The 18,954-nt window shown below is 52.2% G+C and overlaps 1 long non-coding RNA gene across 2 annotated transcripts; it reads left to right on the forward strand.

Annotated features, from left to right (window-relative positions):
- Positions 1-47: 47 nt before the first annotated feature.
- Positions 48-18,464, forward strand: LOC127492604 (uncharacterized). 2 transcript variants are annotated; one of them, XR_007922120.2, is made up of 3 exons: positions 48-228; positions 1,703-1,946; positions 18,177-18,464. It is a non-coding gene; the product is annotated as an uncharacterized lncRNA (long non-coding RNA). The 2 variants fall into 2 exon arrangements; XR_011383114.1 differs by lacking the exon at positions 18,177-18,464 and adding an exon at positions 2,685-4,358.
- Positions 18,465-18,954: the final 490 nt, after the last annotated feature.

Here is an 18,954-nt window from a genome sequence, read left to right on the forward strand (position 1 = left end):
GCCCCACGCCCGCACGCACCCGCCAGGCCTCGGTCTTTGGCCGCTCGCGTCGCCCTCCCTGACCGTTAGGCGGAGTCAGGCGGGCTGCGGCGGCCTTCCTCTGCACAGCCGGTCTGGGGCGCAAGGACCCCCTCCACATCCCCCTCTGGCGCTGTGTGAGCAGCAGTCGTGGGACTGGGCTCTGTAGCCATCTGGAACCGGAACCCGGGCCCCTCAGCTGTGGACGCGGTGCGGGGAGAGGCGTGTGTGTGCGGGCTGCAAATCCGACTTTTCCATTTGAAATTTCTAATAATAAAGTATTTAGGAGAAAAGCTATGGAGTGTGCCAAAGGGCCTGATTCAGGAACGTGTTTCAGAAATGACACCTTGGGCGGGGTCTCCCCACCTGTTTGCGCCCCACAATTACTGCTCCTGTGTGTGTGTGGGGGGGGGGAGACACTGTGGTCAGCACCCCCAGCAGCTACTGACCACTGTGGCCCCGCATGGCCTGCTGGGGAGTCCGCACGTGTGTCTGCAGTCAGTGTCCACTCGCTCATGGTGTCCCCAGGTGAACTCACAGCTCTAAAAGATTTATAACCGAAATTCCAAGAAGAATGACAAAGCAAAAAAGGATTTGAGCGACTTCCCTATTCTGTCTACATAAATAGATGACATCTCCTGTGTACCCACTTTGGGAAGTCCCAGTTGGCTTTGTTGATGTCCCTCTTGCACGTACTGGGGTCAGTAACTTTAAGGAAGAAATGAGGCTACTTCTAGAAGACCCACTTGGTCTGGACAATCAGACCAATTCCTGGGTCCCAGCTGCTGTACCTGGGTTGAAACGATGTCCACAGTGAACATACTGTTCACAGGAGATGCAGGGCGTCTGATCAGCAGGGCGGCTAGGGCCATTTGGGAAAGAGAACACTCCCCTGGGCTGGGAGTCTCCTCAGCTGAGGACAAGTTCCCAAAGGAAGATCCCCAATGGGACAACAGCAAAAATGCAAGATCTAAGGGGATTAGCACGTCAACCCCAAGATTGCAGAAGGTCTCCAAGGCATTTGAAGTTCAATGAGAAAAAGAGAACACCCTCTTTGCCTTCTTACCAAGGCTCAAAGATAAGAGGCAGAAGTGCTCTGGACTGGATGGACCCTGAGAGTCAGCTGGGACAAGAGTTGTTGAAAGGCAACTTTGTCCTTTCTCTCTGTCTCTCTGTCTCTCTCTCACTGTCTAACTCTGCCTGTCCAAAAAAAAAAAAAAAAAAAAAAAAAAAAAAAAGAGAGAGAGAGAGAGAGACAGCTTTGTAACTAAAAGCTGGCCACATAAGAATTTTTAGGAAAAGCTCAAAGTCTTCCCAAGAGAGGAAGAGAAACAAAAGCCTAAAGTCGGGAGATTAAAATATTTGCTTGTCACTATACACCATTTCCCAAGTGGGTGGAGGCTTATCCTCTTACCATGGCCACTGCTGGAAATGTTATTAAAATACTCTTCAAATAGATCATACTTAGATTTGATCTGGTAAAAAGAAAATACTGATTCAGATAACCCAAGTCATTTTACATGGACAGTGTTAAAAGATATCATGAAGGGCTTGGAAGTTAAGTGGAGCTATCTCCTTATGAATTACTCACGCAGGACCACAATCTCCCCACCACGGGGACCAAAGATCAATTTTTCAAAATAATATATTCTGACCATATCCTCGGTTTGTCTCAAATTCTCAGTTCATCTCTTCCAACCTGGTGACCTGGTGCTGGTTAAGACGTGAAAAGAAGACAAACTCCAGCCATACTGGGAGGGGTCCTACCAAGCGTTCCTGGCCGCCCAGACCACTGACTGCTGACTGCTGTGAGGAGTGCTGAAAAGGCCGGGACTCATTGTGCCCAAGTCAAGGGACCAATAACCGAGACTCCAGAGAAAGGAGACACGCAGTGGGAGGTCCACCAGTTCCCTGCCAACCCTTTAAAAGTGAGTTTTAAAAGACTATAATTACGTGTAGGATCTTAATACGGGTCTTATTTAATGATCTTCTACCCCTAGGGCTCTGTTGGTAAAAACGGTCCTGAGCCTAGCTTTGGAGTTGTGACTGCTCCCCCCGATTTACTGAAGTAGCTTTTTTTTTTTTTTTTTTTTTTTGACAGATAGAGTTAGACAGTGAGAGAGAGAGACAGAGAGAAAGGCCTTCCTTCCGTTGGTTCACCCCCAAAATGGCTGCTACCACCGGTGTGCTGCGCCGATCCGAAGCCAGGAGCCAGGTGCTTCTCCTGGTCTCCCATGCGGGTGCAGGGCCCAAGCACTTGGGCCATCCTCCAATGCACTCCTGGGCCACAGCAGAGAGCTGGACTGGAAGAGGAGCAATCGGGACAGAATTGGCGCCCCAACCGGGACTAGAACTCAGAGTGCCGGTGCCGCAAGCGGAGGATTAGCCTAGTGAGCCGCGGCGCCGGCCTGAAGTAGCTTTTACAGTATTATATTTTCTGTGTTTAGAGGGAATACTTTTTCTTCTCATCATATATTCAAGGCTTGATGAATATGCTTCTTGTACCGAGCCTTTTAATTATGCTCAAAGTCTCCACTAGCAAGGTTATACAATTAGATCATCTCTATAGTAGATCCAAAATGAAAAAATTAGGACAAACTCTATAAATAGAGATGAGATATGGGGAAATAAATGCCTGGGTTGAATGGGTACAATTCTTAATACAGGCCACTGACAAAGGCAGCTGTTACACATGTCCGGCCGGATGGCCACAGGCACAACTGGTCCCTTTCGCTCTCAGATGGGACTCTGCTGCGGCTGGAGTGAGTTGTACGCTGGCTCCACACCAAGACAAGGATGCATGAGGAAACGAGACCTACAGGGGCTTGTCGCTGCTGTGCCCAGCAAGGTCCTGCTCCGGGGCACTTGTTCCTTCCCTCTCCATGCTCTTCCTGTCTCTCCACGCAGGGGATGGAGCTCAGTCAGCCTGTGGCAGAGCTCTCAACCCGTGCCGGATCCCAGATGTCTCGGCTGAGTCGAATAGCAACAACTCTTACATCTTAAGCACACCAAGGGCTGATGTCTGGTGGTTTGTGGCCGGTCGCCGTCAAGTTGGACAGGGACTTGTGTCCTGGTGCACTTGGTGCCGCCTTTCACCTGGTGTTCAGAACCTATCCCACACTGTTGACCATCGTCCATCCCGGAGGTCACCAGTACCAGATTATCTTAACCTACATGCATACCCAGACTCACTAGGGGTCTCCTGAGAGGTCCTTAGTGAATTCAAGGCTCAAAACTAAATAGCAGTGGGACTTGAGTCTTCTCTCTTCTCGTGGTCAACCATTAACACAAATATTCATTGGATTAATTATATTTACTATAATCAACAGGTTTATTAATTATACCTTTGATGCCCTCCAGGAAATAGACAAATTAGTGCCACCAGCAGGATGACTTGGGAACGTATGTGTAAAGTTGAGAGGGCAAAGTTGCACTTTTATTCCTAATGATGCTGTACCTAGTGGATCCATTAGTAGAGCCTTACAAGGCCTAAGGGCCCTGGCTAATGAATTAGTTCAAAATTCAGGGAGTAGTGAGTCTTCTGCAGGATGGTTGGAGGACTGGCTTGGAGAATGGCAGCCTCAATTCTAACCAGGACTGTGACCAGGGTCCCTAACTGCCATAGGATATTGTACTGCCCCTTGTATAAAAGGATTTGCCCAAAGACTAATACAAGTGACAATTAATAAACAAATGCCATTAACATAGCAACAGAACCATGTACTGCTGTTACAAATGGATGCAGAGTAGAAAGAAGAAAGTCAGGCACTCTTAAACCAGTTTAATGCCAGAGTATAAATGAAAATACCAAATACTATAAAGAAAAGGAGGGGCTGTGTGAGAAATAACCCACGGCGTAGTTTTGTACGAGACTCAGCCTAGCCTCAGCGCAGCCATGATACTAGGCCTCAGTAGCACGTGAGACAGAGGGTCACAAGAACCCCAAAGCAGGTCAAGTGCTCAGCTTGCTTTACAAACCACGTTCCCTTTGTAGCCTTCAGCAGCTCTGGAACCACCGATGCCTGGTCCACAGTGCTCCCCCGTCTCAGGTCCTGGAAGGCTGGCTGTTGTCACAACGGCACTGCCTCTCCCCTGTCCTAAATCTGCCCAACAGCACTCATCCTCATCACCCCACTCTTTAGACGCCATGTGGAGTTCGGCTATTGCCTGCCAAGTTGCTAAGCCAATGAGGAAGAGAGAGAAGGGACCATTCCCTGATAGAGATAAAAGGAGCTGAGTCAGGGTGATGCCTGCTTCCAGCCCCTGGTCACTGCTCTCCCGCGGGGAGACCCGCCCAGGGCGCTCTTTACAAAAACACGTTCCTGATCCCGGCCCTTGGCAAACTCCATAGCTTTTCTCATAAACACTTTATTATTAGGCACTGTCAAAAGTTAAAGTCGCATTTGCAGCCCACACGCACGCTCCCCAACCCCGAGGCCCCCTGCCAGCACCCGCCCGCCCCTCCCCGGAGAGCGTACACAGCTGAGGGGCCTGGGTCCCGGCTCCAGCGGGCTTCCAGGGCCCAGTCCCGCGGCTGCTGCTCCCACAGTATCAGCTCCAGCGCGTGGTGGGTGGGGGCGGATGAGCAGCCGCTGTGGGGACGAAGGTCGCGGGCTCTGGGCTCCGGGCGTCGCCTTAGCCCGCCGGGGTCCGCCTACCGGTCAGGGGCTGCCTACCCGCCGAAGGGACCCCGGGGCGGGCGGCGCGGGAAGATGGAGGCCAGGCAGCCGCACGCGGGCGCGGGGCCGTTACGTGCGCGGGGTGCGCGGGGCCGCGCCGGCGTGCTTTCCAGGATGCCGGCTGCCTATGCAGACAGCCACGCCGCTGCAACAACTTTGAGCCAATGGAGTCCGCGCCGCCTCCTGCCGCCCGCCCCCCGCCCGCCTTGCCCCTGGGGCCTGGAGAGGGCCTGGTGTGGACAGCGGGTCTTGCTCAGGCCCCAGCACCCCTCAGGGGCAGGGAGGGGTGGGGTGACCTGATGCAGCTGCCTCCTCCCAAGGCAGGGCCCTGGGCTGTAGCAGGTGTGTGGGGAGGGCAGCAGTGACCCACTGAGAAACACAGCTCAGACACAGGAAGCTCCCCTGCCAGGAAATCCACCTCGTGGTTTACGGTGATTGGAACACAAGCCGGGGTTTTCCGCTTGGCTCCTTTCCCTGATGGCTGGGAAACCTTGGAAAGTGTCCTGTCTGCTTTGAGAACTTTGCCCAGTAGAGCTGCAGACGGACTCATGTCAAATGCTCTTTCCTTCTGGGAAATCGAGTTTGAGAGAGACCTGAGCGTCTCCCCCATGTCGTAAAGGACTGTGCGTGTCATCTTAGGCTGTGGGGTCCAGGCCAGGGGTGAATGCTCTGGGTTCCCAGGATGGAGCCGTGCTGTGCATTTCAGAGGTGCAGGCCCTGTCTCAGAGCATGGGGGTGTACCACATTCTGCTCCCTAAGGATTTTTATCCTGGCTGACAAGGAAGATACTTGAAGAAAAGGTTTATATATATTTTTTTAATTTAGTTATTTATTGATTTGTAAGTAGGAATTACAGAGAAAGAGGGAGAGGAAGAGAGAGAGAAAGACAGAAAGATAGAGAGAGAGAGTGTCTTCCATCTGCTGGTTCAGTGCCCGAGTAGCTGCAACGGCCAGAGCTAGGCCAAACTGAGGCAAGGAACCACCAGCTTCTTCCAGGTCTCCCAGTGGGTACAGGGGCTCAAGCACTATGGCCTTCCTACCCTGAATTCCAGGGAACATTAGCAGGGAGCTGGACTGGAAGGAGAGCAGCCAGGACTTGAACCAATGCCAATATGGGATGCCGGTGCAGCAGATGGAGGCTTAACCCACCGTGCCAAAGCGCCAGCCCCGCGAAAAAGGTTACTTAAAGGAACAGATGCGCTGTAATCCTGAGGAAGGCGCCCCAGCATTTTTCACTACAAAGACCTGGAGAGTCTGAGATAGGAAATGCAGGTGGGTGGGCGTTGGCCTAGTGGGTCAGAGGGCAGGTGAGGCTCCCATATCCCACACTGGGGCACCTGGGCTCAGTTCCCAGCTCCATTCATGACTCCAGCTTCCTGCTAATACAGACCCTGTGAAGTAGCAGTAATGGCTGAAATAATCGGGTACCTGTCACTCACCTGGGAGACCTCACTGAATTCCTGGCTCCTGGCTGCAGCCCCAGCCACGGCCATTGAGAGCGTTTAGTGGATGGGAGCTTGCGTGATCTCTGTCTTTTCTGCTGTCTCTGTCTCTCTTTCTCTGTTTCTCAAATAAAGACATTTTAAACACAACATATAGGGCAGATGGTGAGGAGTGACAGCAGCCGGCACAGTGGGTGCGAGGCACCTGCCTCTCTACTGCTCCCTTGAACTTCACTGCAGGTCCATGGAGCAGCGGTCACCTCCTTCTACAGGTGAGGACACTGAGGCTCAGGGACATGAGTGAGTGACCCTGAGACTGTGCAGGCAGCTGTGGCCTGGACATCAGCCTGCCTCCCCCATTGTCTGCCCATTTCCTGCCCATGTTAGGGAGCAATCCCCAAACTAAGTGAAATCTGTGGTCATTTTTGTCCCTCACTTTGCTGTCTGCAGATATGGATTACGTCCCCTGGGTAGACTCGAACCTGCCCTGGCTCCTACCTGATGCCTGATTTTTTCTGTTGTCATGGAAAAGGAGCTGACTCCGGATGCAGGGTCTCCACAGAGGCGGGTAGTGTGGCAGGAAGATGGTGCTGCAGGGCCCTTTTTGTTTAAAGGAGCATTTCTCACCTAGTTCACAACCAGAACCTGTGCTGTGTGGTTCTTCTCCTGCGCCCACACCTGGCGCTTTCTTCCTCAGCCCCTGTGTTCCTCCCATCATGGATGTCCCCCTGGTCCTCACGGGGTCCCTACCTAGTTCCCCCTGTTGGTGACTGAGTCTTCCAGTCTCCACCACCTCCCCTCCCCCAGGCAGCATCGGGATATGGCCTGGGTCCACATGCTGCTGCTTTATTTTTTGAAGTAGTTTTTTCTTTCTTTCTTTTTTTTTTTTAAAGAGCAGTTTCAGGTTCATCCAAAATTGGGCTGAGTGTCATAGGCTTATACCCCCAACCCAGCACAGGTAAGGCCTTGGCCAGGATCACCGTCAGCACCACAGTGGTGCAGTTGTTACAGTCCATGCACCTGCTTTGATACCTCCCAGCCACCCCACATTCAGCGCTGCCTTGGGCATGAGTCCTGGTGCTGTCTGTTCTGTGGGTGCTGACAAATAGGCAATGACAGTACCCCCATGACTGCGTCATCCAGAATTGTGTCAATACTGCTTCACTCACTGCTGTGGGAGGAGCTTGATAAACTGCAGATGTCACAAAGCTTCCGTTAGAAATTAATTTAATTCCTGCACTTTCTGGCCAGGGTGTGACTCGTGGCCACGGAACAGAATTTCTGCCCTTACACAGATGTCTGGGCTGGAAGACTCTAAAGCAGAATATTTCTATAATTTACAGTGGAATGGTCTTTCTGAGTACAGTACCAAAACTAGGGGGCTGCGGGAAAGGATGGATCAAATTCACTAGAAATAAAATTGGTGTAGCAAAACCACTGCTCACGAAAGACAGCTTTCCAACCAGAAAGAACATTTGTACTTTGTGTTAAAGATTAACAATTTCCCTAATACGAAAACTCTAAGTCAGTAGGAAAAGAGCAAGAACTCTGAGGTTAGATGGTCGAGGGTAAGGAGCAAACAGTTCCTGGAAGAGAAGTGGGTGGTTCCTAAGCCCCTGAGCGGTGTGTGCTGTGGTGCCTCAGTGGGTCAGTGCAGTCACCTGTCTGGGCTGGTGATAGGTGCTGGCAGGGAGGCGGGGGAAGGGCAGCTTGGGGAGTGGGTGTCAATTTCCCGCAGGGGGCACCTTGCCAGGGTCTGGGAGTTCATGACCCCCAGGGTCTCTCCCTCCCAGATTCCCACGTGCAGAGTGCGCCCTTCAGTGCCACCCACAGCTCTGCACTGGGCAGCGTGTGGAAGAGCACAGCAGTGCCCACTAGGGGGCCGCTGAAGGGAATCCTGGGTGCACCTGCACCTGCACCGCGGGTGCTCTGCACAGAACGTGAGGAGGAGTGGTCTGTGTGGCTGAGTGGGGCGAGGGCCGTCTCAAGGCCTCGGCACAGGGCCGCTGCGGGCAGCACAAAGCTCCCGTGTGACGTGGTCAGGTCTGGGCCGTCCTCAGGGCCGTGCAGGTGTTTGCTGTGGATGTGTTGCCTGAGTGGGTGAGTGAGGCGGGAGGGGGCAGCAGGGCCTCTGGGGACAGCAAGCCTGGTGCTGGGGAGAGGCAGAAGAGGGATCTGTATGGAGGGGTGGGAGCACTCGAGGGGGAAGCAGGCCGTCAGGCTGGGTGGGAGTGTGGGGCCGTGATGGTGGTCTTGGGAGCTGGGCTGGAGAGGGTCCACCCAGCGTGCTGGGAGCCCTAGCAGGGCGGGATGGCAGTGCGTGTGGTGAGGACACTCGTCAGGGGTGCGTGAGGGGGAGCTGGGCTTCACTTCTGAGCCTCCACTCCAGAGTCCTCTCATTGCTCCCCCCCCTCACTGTGCAGCCTGACCTGCACGTGGACGGTCACTCCCCAGCCCCCGCTGTGTCCCCTGCCCCCAGTGGGTGGATTCGGGGGCCACCACCTAACTAGTGGTGAGTCCTGGATCGCCAGGCTCAGTTCCTGTAGAGAGGGAGCCCCCAGGGATCCAGATCTGCCTCTCAGGTGTGGGTGTTCATGGCTGCTGCCTCCGGAGTCTCTCGTTGTCGATGTGGGCCAGTGGCATCGGTGGCCTCAGTGTAGAGACCCAGGAGTTAGCAGGATCTGCCATTTCATGGAGAGATGATTTGAGGAACAGACCTGGGTTTTCATCCTTTGTGTGCCTGCTGTGTCTCTTAGGGCAGGACAGGTGTTGACATTAAACAAATGTGAGCAAATATCTGGTGGTCCATTTTCTATACAGAATGGACAATTACACCTCACTGACTTGCAGATGTATCATAATTCACTAGGCAAACTGGATTTTTATGGAGTAGTCAATCCACACGTGGATATGAAATACACAGCAGGAAGGTTGAAGGTAACTTAGGTGATGTGTGGGAATATTGTCACCCCAGAGAACTCAGGGGATGAGGGCTGGGGAGGGGCCTGTGTGATAGGATGTAAATTTCTTGTTAATTGCTCCAGCTGTGCTTGCTCAGCAGCCTCTGATCTTGCAAGGCCAACAATAAAGTCTGACTTTCAGTGCATTTCCTGAGTTCAGCTCCTCAGGGGACCGCTGAGGACATTTCCACAAGCCTCCAGGCTTGTCCTGGGTGAGGACTCCAGCAGACGTGTCCTACCTGATTTCGTACGGCCTGCTCTGTCCAGGTGCCCTGGGTCCCCACAGAAGCTGCAGAAAAACTTGAGAGTGTTATTCAACAGACAGCAGAGGTGACGCAGGAAAGAAAAAGCCGGCACCAGGGCCACCAGGCAGTCTAGTGCACCAGTCAAGTCAGGGAAAATGGACTGTAAGTACTGCCCTGGTGGTTGGGTATTTTGGGAGGTCAGGTATGTGTGAGACTGAGCCAGTCCCACATACAAAGCGAGTGTGGAGTCCTGACCCATGCCTCCGTTCTTCCATGAAGGAAACGGTCAGAGATAGATGACACGGGTCCTGGGGTGTATATGAAACGTTTGCATCGGGAGGGGGGTTGAGGTTACAGGAAATTTCAGGGTGCTGTGCAGGAGATCTCCATGACCAGAGACTGAGCACGGGGAGACAGACACAGAGACTGGGCCAACATGGGAACTAGGAATCCTAGGCCTTGGGAAGGGTGGCCAGAGAGACTCCCTCCAACAGTCTCCCTGATAGTCCATTTGTGAGAACGTTGGGGTCCTGGAGTTTGTTCCTCGGACCGAGAGCCAAAACAATGATTCAGGATTGCTGTGTTATTTGGCCCAAAGACCCAGTTCATGAGCTCTTGGTCTTTTGGCCCAAGTTTGGCTCAGATGCTTGGATGTGAACAGAAACCATCCTTGCAAGAAGTAGATCCTGCTCTCTGCTGGATGAAGGTGTTGACCACTATGTTACCCTTCAAAAGGGAAGAGGAGGGCCCCAGTGTAAAGCCTTGGGACCCCTTATCATGTCTTCCCCCTCCCTGTCTCCCTCAGGCTGCAGGAAAAGAAAACCAAGGGGTGACAGCAGAAGAGTCAGGAGCAATAGGATCTAGGGATCATGAGAAAGTCAAACCAACAGCCTCCTTAAATCCTTATCCTAATTTAAGAAAGGAATTAGGACAGTGTAAGAACCACCAAGAAAACTTCCCTCTCCCCTCCAGACAGCAGGCATCTAGGATGTTCCCTCTTTGGGAAGTTCCTGTAGGACAAGGAAGATGAAGGTCCCGTTCACAGGGTAGGAGAGGGGAATGGTTAGCAGAGCAGCCACGGCCATCGGGAAAAAGAGCATCCTCCTGGGCAGGGGGTTTTATCGTAGAACAGAAGTTTCCGAATGCTGCTCCTGAGTGAAAGAATGATGGTCCCCAGCATGGAGCAGAGATGCAGGATCCTGGGGAGCTAATAATGAAAGGAATCAAAGAGTCTGCGCCCAGGTCACAGAATGTCGCTAAGGCATTGGAAATTCAACAGGAAAGAGGAGACCAGCTCTGCTTTTCTACAGAGACTTAGATGTCCAATGAAGAAATACTCCAGACTGGATTCAGAGGACCCAGTGGGACTGGATTTTTTTTTTTTTAAGATTTATTTTATTTATTTGAAAGTTAGAGTTACAGAGAAAGGGAAAGGTAGAGACAAAGAGGTCTTCCATCCGCTGGTTCACTCCCCAATTGACCACAACAGCCGGAGCTGCGCCATTCTGAAGCCAGGAGCCAGGAACTTCTTGCAGGTCTTCTACATGGGTGCAGGGGCCCAAGGACTTGGGCCATCCTCTACTGCTTTCCCAGGCCACAGCAGAGAGCTGGATCAGAAGTGGAGCAGCCGGGTCTCAAACTGGCGCCCATATGGGATGCCAGCGCTGCAGGCTGGGGCTTTAACCCACTGTGCTACAGTGATAATCCTGGGACAAGAACTTTTAAAAGTTGATTTTATAATTAATAGTCAGCCTGATACCACAAAGAAATTGCAAAATATTGGTGGGTGGAATGAGAAATCAATTGAGGAACCACTTAGAAAGTACTGAAAGTTTTCATGAGACGAGAAGGGGAGGGGGACAAAAATGATGGTTTCCACTGCAGAAGAGGTAGTTAAAAAGAGATTGGATCAGAATCCCCCTTGCAAAAGGTGGGGGAATCCCAAATGTCAACAGCTAGGCAGGAAATACAGAGGGGAGCTCCCACAACTCAGTGTGTGTTACAGGGTAGAAAGGTAGGACAGGACGCCCAGAATGGAAGATAGAAGAGGAGGGAATCCCCTCATGACTGCTGACGAGGATTAGGGGGCTCAGGGGTTCCCTCTGAGTGGGTCCTTCCAGGAAACCCTCGATAACGTAATGGCGGAACCAGAGGGGAAGAGGCAGCGCTTTTTCTTGACAGGGGAGCCACTCATTCCTCCCTACCCATCAACCAAAGGGCCCAGAATTCTCCAGGGGAAAAGTGACGGGGTTGGGGTAAAGGGGGAAGGATCCCATGTTCTGATATTTTAAAAAATGCTCATCAGACCGGGATGAGAACAAGCCGAGAATTCATTTTTATGTGTACCCGAGGGAGGACTTAATCTCCTGGGCTGAGACCTGATTGTGAGATTAGGAGCAGACCAGCGGCCAACAAAAGTTCTGACAGGTATCCCGACTGAGGAGGAGGAGGGAAAGACCGATCCCCCAGTGTGGGTAGGAGAGGGTACTGCAGAATTAAACATTGTACCCCAGTTCTTTCTGTTAAGAAACCTGACGTGTCCTATGGCACAGGACTCAAGAGCTGCAAGTCAGGCTGTCCACCTGCCACCCATCTGAGGACCTGGACAAAATGCCTGCCCATTATGCTCCTTAGGATTAGGTTGGCTCCGAGAAGTTTGGTGGCATTGTCTCCCGGTGCAGGAAGGCAGAGTTACAGAGAGGCAGAGGCAGAGAGAGAGAGAGGTCTTCCATTTGCTGTTTCACTCCCCAGATGGTTACAACGGCCAGAGCTGGGCCAATCCAAAGCCAGGAGCCAGGAGCTTCTTCCGGGTCTCCCACGAGGATGCAGGGGCCCAAAGACTTGTGCCATCTTCTACTGCTTTTCCAGGCCATAGCAGAGAGCTGGATTGGAAGTGGAGCAGCCGAGACTTGAACCAGTGCCTATATGGGATGCCGGCGCTTCAGGTGGTAGCTTTACCCGTTGTGCCACAGCGCTGGCCCCCCACCCCATTCATTGTTAAATGGGCTCCCTTGCCTAGGTAGGACTGCATGCCTCCCTACCTTGGAAACCAAAGATGGGTTTCTAAGGAACTCTGTACTGACCCAAGACCTTCCCCAGTGGAAACCAGCGTGACGCAGGCTGGGGAGGATCGTGGCTGTCACCTTCCTGAACAGACAGGGAACGAGAGTGGGCATTGCAGAGCTGCCTCCAGAGCCCTGCCTGTGAGCTAGGAAGGAAGCCTAGGGGTTCATGCTGGGGAGTCTGGGGGAGGCAGGGGAGGAGCAGGTGTGCAGGGCCCAACCTGTCTGAGTCCAGCTGCAGTGAGGCAGTGGCTGTAGCCTGACCATCACCCTCTCTCTTGGCACTGGCAGCACACGAAAAACCTTTCAGCAGCTCTGGACAATTTTCCAAGTGTCATCACTTTGCCCATTGCTTCCCTATGTTCCATCCGGTGTGTTATACCCCTGGTAGGGATTTTAGACTCTGAATTTATTACCCACGTCTCTCCTGTATCTCTGTGATACACCCTGGGCAAATGCTACAACTGTGTTTTCCATTTTAGTAATTCTTCCTTCACCCATGTCCAACCTAGAGTTTATGCTATGTATTACGTTTATTTTTTTAAAAATATTTATTTTTTATTTTTTGAAAGAGTTACAGAGAGAGGTAAAGACAGAGAGAGATCTTCCATCCACTGGTTCACTCCCCAGATGGCCGCAACGGCCAGAGCTGCGCCGATCTGAAGCCAGGAGGCAGGAGTTTATTCTGGGTCTCCCACGAGGGTTCAGGGGCCCAAGGACTTGGGCATCTTCTACTAGCTATCCCAGGCCATAGCAGAGAACTGGATTGGAAGAGGAGGCAGCCAGGACTAGAACTGCTGCCCACATGGGATGCTGGCGCTTCAGGCCAGGGCTTTAACCCGCTGCGCCACAGTGCCAGGCAGGGAAGGAAGCTTTCTGGTGCTGGAGGCTGAGCCTTGACTGGTGCACTCTACTGCCTCCACATGGCTGTGGACTGTAATGCACTCGTGATCCAGGGCAGGTGGCCTGGGCAGGTCCTGAGGCTTCACCTGTGTGTGCAGAGGGCGCATTCTCAGCTGCTCCTTCTGGGGAGATGGTCTCTGCTCTTCGGTTCCCAATCATTCGTAACTACCCCCCTGCAATCTATAGCAAAGGCCCAGAGACTCGGTAACTGGGGACTGGATTCATGCCCAGAATGTGGTCAGGTACACTGTGCTTCCTTTTGTCTTTCTCAGTTTTAACCAACCAGTTTATCATTTTAGTTTGTAGCAAAATAAAATTTGCCATTTAAGTCAATACTTATAAAAATGTAGTATTTAAAAATTAGGTATTTGAGAAGCAAACAGACAGAGGGCTCCCATCCACTGGTTCACTTCTTGCAAATGCCCACAATGGCTGCGACTGGACTGGGGTGAAGCTGGAAGCCAGGAACTCAATCCACATTTGCCTCACGGGTAGCAGGGAGCCAATTGCTTGAGCCATCACCTGCTGCCTCCCTGGGTGTGCATAGTAGGAAGCTGGAATCCAGAGTGGAAACCAGGCCTCCAACCCAGGCGTTCCAAGGAGGATCTTATCTGGTTAGTCAGGGGCCAGCACTGTGGCACAGCGGGTTAAAGCCCTGGCCTGAGACGCTGGCATCCCATATGGGCATTGGTTCTAGACCCGGCTGCTCCTCTTCCAATCTGGCTCTCTGCTACAGCCTGGGAAAGCAGTAGAGGATGGCCCAATTCCTTGGGCTCCTGCACCTGCATGAGAGACTTGGAGGAAGTTCCTGGCTCCTGGCTTCGGATCAGTGCAGCTGGCCATTGCGGGCAATTGGGGAGTGAACCAGCGGATGGAAGACCTCACTCTCTGTCTCTACCTCTCTCTGTAACTCTTTCAAATAAATAAAATTAATATTTCTAAAAACCTGGTTAGCCAAACACCTCTTACTTATTTATGTGAGGTAGGGAGATAGACCTACAAATACCCACAATGACTGGAGCCTGGGGCCAGGAACTCAAAACCCAGGTCTCCCCCATGGGTGGCAGGAACTCCCTTGAGCCATCGCTGCCGCCACCCCTGCAGGGTCTGTACTAGCAGGCAGCTGGGAATTCTGATATGTCTGCATCAAAGCGGGGATGACCTCAGCGCTGGGCAGGGTTTTTTTTTTTTTTTTTTTTTCCCACCACCATAGAGGACATTTTACCCCACCCCACGGTCAGTGGAATAAAATCCTCACAGCCTAAGTTATGCTGTCGCATCAGTCCCCCGGACTCTGGATTCAGTCTCAAGTTAGAATTCTTAAACCAAAAACCACGATCCAGCCACTGTGCTGCCGGGTTGGATTCAAATAGTACCTCATTGCTTCGTCCCTTTCCTTTCCGGGGTATTTTCATGTTCTTCCCTTCTGTTAGGGCCGCAGTTCCCACAGACCTTGAATGAGCTCCTGCAGACCCTGCACGGGTGTTTACTCCATGCTTGTTAAAGTCATAGTTTGGAAAGACTCTAGTTTTGAATGAACTCTTAGGTCTTAGTGACCTTGCTGGGTTTGTTTTCCTGGCGATGCTTTGCTCTGTGCAGCACAGGGACAAGGATCTGAAAAACGCACGTGAATTTGATTTTCCCAAGCGATCATGGTTGCCCTCGCTTGTGTGCTATGACCTGGGTGCAGTTTTAGGAAACTGAATGCCGGTGACTCGGGATTCGCCAGGGTCGAATATGTTAAGAGGCAATATTGTGTATTTAGCAGTTGGTTGTGGAAGCTCAATGCAGGTGTGGGATATATACAAAGAAGGATGCGGGATTTAGACAGAAAGCAGCAGCGGGCACTGGGGCACAGGAAAAGAAGCTGAACTCCCTTGAGCTTGTTTTGCAGAAAACATTCCAGGACTTACCTTGCCTGCAGGGAGCCAGACGAGCGCAAGTGAGGAGCAGCTAGAGCTGCGAGAAGTGTTAGAGTGCGATCTTCGTGGCTGCAGCTGATCGTTCCTCACCACAATTCTAAATTCTCCACCTAGGAGAGGACTGTGCCACCCCTTCTGAGGATGCAATGTATGAAGATGTGTGTTGCTTATATGTACGAGCCAGGGGTGGGAGGGCATCCCCCTCCCCTTTCCTACATCTTGGATGTCCCTAACCCTCACTAAGAAAGCCCTGGCAAACTGCTTCTTAGAGAGGCAGTTTGTTCGGGGAGCTAAACTTTCCCACAGTCTCCTTTGTTTGTTACAGTAGATAAAGCTCCCCCACCCCAAGCAGCTCCCCTGGAGACTGATTATTGGGTGACACCAAGCAAATGGAGCCCTTGAGTCCATTAACAAAATTGGTGACCCATGCGGAGCCATCCCCAGCCTAGGATCCAGAGAACCAGGAACTGGGAGCAAAGCAGTTGACGCAGTGTTTGTCAAGGCTTGCAGTTGTCATATCTGTCCGTGTAGGAGCTGTCACTCAGTCCTGCCAGCCAGTGTTGCTGACTGAGCCACCCAAGGGATGGAGAGCAGCCGGCCTCCTCTCTGTCCACAACTTGCCAGAAACAAAGGCTGAGTGATTGGGGATCGCTGCTTTGTTAGTGTCTCAGAGTTGCTGCGAGCCTAGCCAGGACAGGAAGTGCCTGAAGCCAGGACAGGAAGTGGCCAAAGCCAGGACAGGAAGTGGCCAAAGCCAGGACAGGAAGTGCCCGAAGCCAGGACAGGAAGTGCCCTATCAGGAGGACCAGGATCTGAATGCTGGGCTTCGCTCTGGGAGATGGAGCAGCACAAAAGGAGCGGTCCCAGCAGTCCCCAAGCCCTGTTTCTGGGCTACTTGACCCCATCCTGCCCTGATTGACAGGTGAAGGCCTAGAGACCTCCCCAGGAACCGGTAGGAACGAGAGGGGATTTCCTGTCCCAGAGCCACTAAAAACCCGCGCGGTCAGAGCTCCTCCCTCCAGTGCCTGGGGATGTCGCATCTGGCCCCTCCTTCCCTGTTCACACGTTCCCTGGTGGTCAGGGGGTTTTTCAGCGTTCTGTACCTGCCCACGTGGAAAAACCACCTTGCCCTCGCCTGTCGTGCGGCACTGTGGCCGGGCTTGGGCAGACGTCCTCTGTGGGGTGCCGACCTCCCTTTTGTCATCTGTGTCTTTGTGTCCTGCGAAGGACAGAAAATCAAACAAGAAATGAAGTCTGTCCCTCTGACACCATAACAGAGATGAAGAACAGCTTGGAAGAGGACAGCGCCAGCCCACGTGACTCCCCTGCTTCCGACCGCGGGGCTGGCTTGGCTGGCACTGCTTCCTCGCCTTCCCCATGGGCCTGATGGGAGTTACCTTGTCCGACCCAGCTGGAGGCCTGGGGATGTGGCTCCAGGGGGAAGGAGAGCTGATAATGTGCACATGTCATTCCCCACCTGTGACTTGTGTACGTGGAAGACACAGGTTCAAGGCCTGAGTGCCAAGCCTGAGGAGTTCCTCTGACTGAGAAGGGGGATTTTAGAACTCACGACCCCACCTGGGCCATATTGAAACCTCAGGACAGCAGAGGAAAAGGCAACGGTGATAGCAAAAGCCGAGGAGGAAATGGGCCAGCGACTGCCAAGTGACCCTGCTGGGGAGGAGTCTCAGGGATGGGAGCACATTACAGCAAAGGCTTTGAGAGATGAGAGCATGGGTGTGTGTGTGTGTGTGTGTGTGTGTGTGTGAAAGCCCTGCAGAAGCCAGCAGGTGCCCTGCAACTTGGAGTCAGCAGAGACCCACAGCAGGAGCCCAGACGGCCTGGGGTGAGGCGGTTTTCTTCTTTCGTGTACACCTTGCTTCCCACCAGTGTGCAGAAATGGACCTGGTTGTTACCCGCAGCCTTTGGGAACCTGTGTCCTAGATTGCGTGGGTGTCTGTTGTCCGTGAGTCCATGGGATTTTCAAAATACAGGATTGTGTTTTCTGTGAATAAATACCACTTCTTCCTCAGGAAGGGTGAACATTCATCTCTGATTTTTCTTTTCTGTGTTTTGAGTTTTTATTGTTTTTATTTGTGCCAAATTGCACTGTCTCCAACAGTCACACATTTGGGAAAACTCTCTTGTTAAATTCAGAGACCTTCATTATTATCTGTCTTCCTGAGTGATTGATGTTCTATTGATCACAAAATATCCCTTGTGAGGCCGGGGCTGTGGTATAGTAGGGTAAGCCGCTGCCTACTGCACCAGCATCCCATATGGGTGCCGGTTCATGTCCTGGCTGCTCCACTTCTGATCCAGCTCCCTGCTAATGGCCTGGGACAGGAGTGGAGGATGGGCCAAGTCCTTGGGCCCCTGCACCCACATGGGGGAACCAGGAAGAAGCTCCTGGCTCCTGGCTTTGGATCGGCCCAGCTCTGGCCATTGTGGCCATTTGAGGAATGAACCAGTACATGGAAGACCTCTCTCTGCCTCATTTGTCTGTATCTCTGGCTCACAAATAAATAAATAAATTTTTATTTTTATTTTTAAAGAACTGTCCCTTGGTGTCTGCAGAAGTAGTTTTGTCTGAGGTGGATTTTGTCCGACATTAGCAGAGGGACGCCTGCGTTCATAGGCAGGGTTTGCCTGGTGTCTCCTTTTCCATACATTTACTTTCAACCCACGTGTGTCTGTGAATCCGACGCATTTCTTCTCTGGACAGCACAAGTGGATCTGCTGCTCTCTCAGTGCTGGCCCCAGAAGACTTCGATCCACATACATTTAATGTGGTTATTGTTATGGTTGAATTTACGTCTGCCGCGTTGCTATGTGTTTTTGACACGTCAAATGTCTTTTTGGTTTCTACCACTTTCCACATCAGCATTTATATCAAGTATATGACTTCTAAAGTTTTCAGCCCCCATCTCTCTCTCTTTTCCTAGGTCGACTCCAGTGACGGGGTGTTGAATGACTCCGTGTTGGCCACAGTGTAAGTCTTTGTTCCCTATCCCTCCTTAGTTTCCGTGGGGGTTGACCATTTGTTGGTTCACCTCTACTGATCGCCGACACTGTTTGCAGCCTCATCATTCACATCTGCACTCTGTCACTTGTGATGGATTTTTATTTTGGGTCCATTAATAATCAGCTGTCTTCTTTTCTCTGTTAATGAGTCAGCAGCATCGTATCGTAGCTCACTACCCATGGTTTACTATAATTCAGTGTTATTTTGAGTCCGGGCTCAACAGTTGTGTTCCAGCATAGCTTAGGGTCAGACAATTCCTGGCGAGAGGCTACACACTACAGTCCTCGGACCATAAACTTTGTGCTTCTGCCCCTGGGTGTGTGGGTGGGAGGGGCACACACTCCATGGCCTGGCAATTTTTAAGTCTGCCAGGGGTGCTCCTTTCTCTGGGCCTGCTCATGTTTGCTGTGCAGATGTGCAAGTCTTCACACCTCATCAGGGGTGAGTAGACAGAAAGGACCTTCTCTTGTCTTGCTGTGGTAGCATAGGCTCCGACGTGCACAGAACACCAGAGAAATATAGGAGTTTATCCAAGCTCATTTCACAGATGGGGACACTGAGGCTGCCGTGGGAAGTCCCACTGCAGGTCAGTTCCTTCTGACCCCAGAGCCCGCGTCCCTGACCATGAGGAGGCGCTGCCCCAGCCATGACAGTGTCTCCCTGCTGGTTGTCTTCCTCAGCCTTCCCAGCAGTCACTG

Source organism: Oryctolagus cuniculus, chromosome 16 (genome assembly GCF_964237555.1).
Source record: "Oryctolagus cuniculus chromosome 16, mOryCun1.1, whole genome shotgun sequence".
Taxonomy (NCBI): domain Eukaryota; kingdom Metazoa; phylum Chordata; class Mammalia; order Lagomorpha; family Leporidae; genus Oryctolagus; species Oryctolagus cuniculus.